The sequence below is a fragment of the Pan troglodytes genome, chromosome 2 (genome assembly GCF_028858775.2).
Source record: "Pan troglodytes isolate AG18354 chromosome 2, NHGRI_mPanTro3-v2.0_pri, whole genome shotgun sequence".
Taxonomy (NCBI): domain Eukaryota; kingdom Metazoa; phylum Chordata; class Mammalia; order Primates; family Hominidae; genus Pan; species Pan troglodytes.
In genome coordinates, this window is record NC_086015.1 from 130821828 (window position 1) to 130828034 (window position 6207).

General features: G+C 51.4%; 1 long non-coding RNA gene across 1 annotated transcript; it reads right to left on the minus strand.

Moving 5' to 3' along the window:
* Positions 1-561: 561 nt before the first annotated feature.
* Positions 562-6153, minus strand: LOC134809594 (uncharacterized). Its single transcript, XR_010155763.1, has 3 exons — positions 5977-6153; positions 2691-3031; positions 562-835 (listed from the first exon to the last, which is right to left on the minus strand). It is a non-coding gene; the product is annotated as an uncharacterized LOC134809594 (long non-coding RNA).
* Between the last annotated feature and the right edge of the window lie 54 nt (positions 6154-6207).

Genomic DNA, 6207 nt, shown 5'->3' on the forward strand with positions numbered 1-6207 from the left:
CCAAGCTGCAGGATGTCCCCTGCAGCATCCTGAGGCTGACTCAGAGCCTCGTGCAGATTGTAGGCACCCAGTTATTACAGGCACCCCAAGACTCACACCTTGCGACAGCACCGCTGGGCTGGAATGAGATTGGGTCCCATTCTTCTCCTTGCTCCTGTCCTAAAAACACAGGGAGATTGGGGAAGAAACCACCTTGTGATCCTCCGGGACTTTCCCAGCCTGGACCACACCCAAATGTGCATACCTAAGTTTAGGCTTCTATATTCGTCAGAGAGGCTGGGCAATGCCGGCCTGCGTAATCACGAATGACCACAGCCACAATGAGCCGTGGGGAATCCAGTGGCTCCTCAAGTTCCTCCCAGAAAGTTATACACATCACTCTCACTCACATTCAATTGGCCACCGCTTCTAGCCTCCAGAGGGCAGGAAACTGCCACCCTACCATGTGCCAGGAAGTAGAAGTCATGGGACATGTGTGACCAGGCCTAATAACTACCCTCTGTAAGGTTCTTGTATCGGTTCGAACTCTGAGAGCGCGCCGACACACAACACGAGGCGGTGTGGAGCAACATGCTGTTTTAATGAGCGCCTGGGTGCAGGTGGGCTGAGGCCTAAAATGGCATCAGCCCCAAGTGAGGACGGGGCAAAGGTTTTATAGTCTCCTGTAAACAGGAAGTGTCCTAGTCTGACGTAACTGCTACGTTGTACCCGGATGGACTCTTTCTCGATCTTCACGGGTACATGTCTTCCCACCACGGTAGGTGTCTTCCGGCCAGCTCCTGTCCTGCTTCTGCTATCTTGCTGGCACAAGTAGCCTTGCACCTTGGAACTGGGCCTGAGAAGGGAGGAGTTATTCATCTCCTTAAGCTTTCAGGCCCCAGGAAGAATCTTAAACCCTCTATTTTTATTTTTCTGCCTTTTGAGACTTGGAGAATTCTGCATTTTCTTCTCTTGAGTTTTGAACCCCATATCTAGGTTTCTGTGGGATTTTGTTGTATTTGTGAAATAACCAAAGGTATCTCCCTCTGAGAGCTGAGGCAGTGGCTAATTCACTGCAGTATCCACTACACACAGGACAGAGCGTGGCATCTGCAACATTAAATGAATAGTAGCTTAATAAACAGATCTGACTCTCAGGTTCTTCATCACCCTACAGCAGGCTCAGGGGTGGCCACGGCTGACAGTAGGAGATGCTGCTACAGAACTGGGCTCCCTGATAGCCATGGGGATGACAGGAATCCCCAGATAACAGACGCCAGATGGTAGTGCTTAGGCGTGAGAAGCAAAGTGGGTGCAACTGTCATAGGACCATCAAGATCAAGCTCAATATATCACTGGGATAGACATCCTGTGTAGTAAACAAAATGCCTGCACTGGTTCCTTGGTCTATGGGGTGAGAGTGATGGTAGTAAAAGTCAAGTGAAAGCCTCTGAGACCCCACTATCACCACCACCCACCCCGGCCAAGAGAGCAAGCACATAAACAACATCACACACCAGAGAAAATGGCGGAGACTGGTGCCACCCTTGAAGACCAAAGATGTGTGGAGGGTATCCCCCACCATGTACCTATTTAATTCATCAGTCTGACCTTATAAAAATAAACAGAGTGGCAATGGACTATTGCAGATTCAGCCAAGTGGTAGCCCTGACCACAGGTGCCGTGCAGGTGCATTGCTAGCACAGACAGATCTGCACGGCCCCCGCTTCTCAGGGTATAGCCTTCCATCTGATCACCACACTTTTTCATCCCTATCAGGGACCATTTGCACTCATAGGAACGGCCAACAATACACACATATGGTCTTGCCCCAGGCCAATGATACCTTTCCCATCCTTTGTCATCACAGTCTGAAGGGGACTGGGCCATCTGAACGTCTTGCAGAACACTGCACTGGTTCATGGTGTCAATGACAATGTGCTAATCAGGATGGATGAGCAGGAGGTGACAAGTACATGGAAAACTTGATGAGACATATGTGCTCCAGCAGGCAGAAGATTAAACCCTATGAAGAATTAGGGGCTTGCCACATCAGTGAGGTTTGTAGGGGTCTGGTGGTGTGGGGCACACCAGAACATCCCCCTGCACACTCCATCACAGAAGAGCAAGCACAATGCTTAGAGGCCTCTTTGGGTTCTGGAGGTAGCAGATTCCACACCTGGGAGTGCTGCTCTGACCCACATATCTCTGGGTCACATGACATCAAAGGCTGTCCCTCAGGCTATGGGACCCACAGACCCCATGATACTAGAGGCATACATGGTGGGAAGACATGCTGTGTGAAGCTTATGGCAAGCTCTGTGGGAAAAACCACAAAGTAGACCCCCTAGGGTTCTGGAGCAAGACCAGGTCATCTATAGTAGAGAACTAGACACCATTTACAAAGCAGCTCTGCCAGGCTACTGGACCCTGGTAGAGATGACTAGGGGACATCAAGTGACCATGAGGCCAGAGCTGCCCCTCATGAACTGGGTTCTGTCAGGCCCTCTAATATGTAAATTCAGGTGGGTGGGCCTAGCAGCAATCCACTGAGACTGTAAGCAATCCGTTGTACATCCATATCACCTACCACTGCCACAGCAGCTCCTCTGCCTCAGTTCACAACTACGCCAATGGGCAGTTCTTACGGAGGAAAAAGGCTGCGCTTGATCACAGCTGAGCTGGCTCAATACATGGGTCAGATGTAGTACCTGGATGTGCAGCGGTCGCGTGGAGCCCTTGAGGATGAAAGCCACAGGCTACAGGCGGTGGAACCAGAGTGGGGAGGAGACTTGTCCTCAGCGATGTCCTGAAGCAGCTGCCCCAGCACTGGATGCCTACTGACCTGGGAAGAGCAAACCCCAAGGTGATGTGTCCTGGAGCAAGTCCAGCATGACTGTTGGCTGGGGTCCCAGCTCCTCACTCCCGAAGCCTGTCCCAGGCTGCCTGAGTGTCCTCAAGACATGGATGCTGCCTTCTCTCAGAGTGAGCAAAGCTGCAGTCTTTTTGTAACTGAATCTCCAAAGTAACATCCAACCACATCTGTCCTATGCTGTTGGGAGGAGATCACACAAGGGTGTGAATACCAGAAGGCAAGGGCCATCAGGGCCATAATAGAGGCTGCCTACTCACCCCACCCACCTTTCTGTCTCTCCTACCCTGCCCCCAACCAGTGTTTAAACATGTCCAAGAACCTCTCATCTGAGAAAAAGCCATATCCCACTCCAGTGCCTGTCCCAGCTCTCACAGTCCATTCCACACCTGGGAATGCCTCTCTGACCCATACATCTTTGGGTGACATAAAAGCACTCCAGCCTCCAACTAGTAACTCACATTCACCCTTCTCACTTCCCTGCATCCTACCTGTCAACACACTTCAATGTGGTGTCTGACTCCAGACACACCGGCCAGCCCAGATCTGCTATCGCCAGGGCCACTAACAGCTCCTAGTCCTTATCAGATGACCTCTGGGCAGCCAGCTGACCCCATCCACCATCTTGACTGCTCTCTTCAGTGGCCTTTGGGAGGGCTCCTGATAATCCCCAGCCCTGCTAGGATCTCCTCTCCTTCAGTGTGGGCCGGACCTCAGGACTCACTTCTCGCTAAGAGAATATGGCAAAAGTAATGGGATATCACTTCCAAGACATGGCATCTGTCTTGTATGGCCTCTCTCTCTTGTTCGCTTGCTCTGAAAGAAACCAGCTGCCAGGTTGTAAGCTGCTCTGTAGAGAGGCCCCCACCCAAGAGCCAGTGGGAAACTAAGTCTTCAGTCCAACAGCCTATGAGGACCTGAATCCTATCATGTGAAGAAGCTTGGAAGGGGATCCTCCTGAAGATGAGCCTTCAGAGGAGACAGCAGCCCTGGCCAATACCTTGCCTGCAGCCTTGAAAGACCTTGAAGAAGAGGCACCCAGTGGCATCGTGCCCAGATCCCTGATCCACAGACACCGAGGTAGTGGGTGCTAATTGCTTCAAGGTGCTAAATCCCAGGATAATTTTTTTTTTTTTTTTGAGATAGAGTCTCGCTCTTTTTGCCCAGGCTGGAGTGCAATGGCACGATTTCGGCTCACCGCAACCTCCACCTCCAGTGTTCAAGTGATTCTCCTGCCTCAGCCTCCTGAGTAGCTGGGATTACAGGCATGCGCCACCACGCCTGGCTAATTTTGGATTTTTAATAGAGACAGGGTTTCTCCATGTTGGTCAGGCTGGTCTTGAACTCCTGACCTCAGGTGATTCACCTGCCTCAGCCTCCCAAAGTGCTGGGATTACAGGTGTGAGCCACCATGCCTGGCCATCCCAGGATAATTTTTTATGCAGCAATAGATAACACAAGCCCATGCAGAGTCTCTTCAGCTTTCCTGTCAGCAGCTCCTAGCATCCAAGGTGCATCCTTCACATCCTTTGTTGGTGTCTCTTAACTGTTGGGGTTTCCCAGGTCCCAGGCTTAGACCTTCTCATCTCCCTGCACTCACTCTGGATTATACAACCACTCCCAAGGCAATCTACAGCTTCAGTCCAAACATGCCCTCGAGTCCCATACATGGATATCCAACAGCTTCCTGGATATGTCCCCTCGGCCCAAATTCAGCACAGCCAGAAACAAACTCATCTTCTTCCCCCTTAAATTGCTGGTCTTCCTGTGCGCTCCTATCTCAGCTATCATCCACCTAGCTAAGCCAGGATCCTGGTGTCATCCTGCATGCCTCTTTTGCTGTCCTCAATCACCAACACCTATAGACCCCACTTCCTGGCCGGGCGTGGTGGCTCACGCCTGTAATCCTAGCACTTTGGGAGGCCAAGGCAGGCGGATCCACTTGTCAGGAGTTGGAGACCAGCCTAGCTAACAATGGTGAAATCCCATCTCTACTAAAAATACAAAAATTAACCAGGCACAATGCCATGCATCTCTAATCCCAGCTACTCGGGAGGCTAAGGCACGAGAATCACTTGAACTTGGGAGGTGGAGGTTGCAGTGAGTTGAGGTTGCACCACTGCACTCCAGCCTGGGTGACAGAGTGACTCTGTCTCAAAAAAAAAAAAAAAAAAGATTCCACCTCCTAAACATCTTGTATTTCCAGTTCTCTCCATCACTCCTGTCTCCCTACCCTGGGTCCCAGGCAGAGATGCTTGTTCACTGCACAAAGTGCCTGGCTAAGAGGGTTGCGATTCAGCCCTGCCTCTGTTCACTAAGGCTGCCTGGAACTAGACAAGAACCACAGCAACCTCCTCGTTTGCTGCCTTCAACCTCGTTCAATCCACTTCCACCTGGTAGCAGCCAGAGGGATTCTAAAACCCACACTAGTTCACGTCTCACCCTGCTCAAAATGCTTCCATGGCCTTCCATTGCTTTCAGAATACAGAATAGTCAAACTCTCTAGAAAAACATCTAGCTCTTTTTTGATCCGGATTTTCTCTCCCTCAAGTCTTGTCTGTTGCCCGGCATCATAAGCTCCTAGCGTTAGTTCTTAGGGAGGGGCTTGCACATCCGGGCCCTGCCATGACCTCTGCAGCTTTGCACATGGCATCCTTCTATCTGTAACATCCTCCTTGCATCTTCGCTCCCCTGGGCAAAGATAACTCCTACTAAAGCCTCAGATGTGACCTCCTACAAAATCCCAGAGTTGTCCAGCTGCTTGAAGCATTGAGCCTTTGAGCTTTGGGAGAAGTTAAACCATTGTGCTCCTAAGACGGTAAGAAGCGTCAGAAAACAAGGCTCTGAACCTCTGTTGTCTTTATTTTATTTTATTTTATTTTATTTTATTTTTTTTGAGACGGAGTCTCACTCTGTCACCCAGGCTGGAGTGCAGTGGCGGGATCTCGGCTCACCGCAACCTCCACCTCCCAGGTTCAAGCGATTCTTCTGCCTCAGCCTCCCGAGTAGCTGGGATTACAGGCCCGTGCCACCATGCCCAACTAATTTTTGTATTTTTAGTAAAGACGGGGTTTCACCATGTTAGTCAGGCTGGTCTCGAACTCCTGAGCTTGTGATCCGCCCACCTCGGCTTCCCAAAGTGCTGGGATTACAGGCGTGAGCCACCGCGCCTGGCCTCTGTTGTCTTGTCAGCAAAATGGCCCTGGTGTGACCGAGGTCACGCAGCCAGCAAGTGTCGTCGGGTCCCCTGGAGCCTCAGCTTCTACCTCCGCTCCAACTCCCACCACAGCGCAGGCGAGCGCACGCGCACAGCGCCGGGCCGCACACCTCCGGGCTCTGGGCGGAGCGCCTCGGGC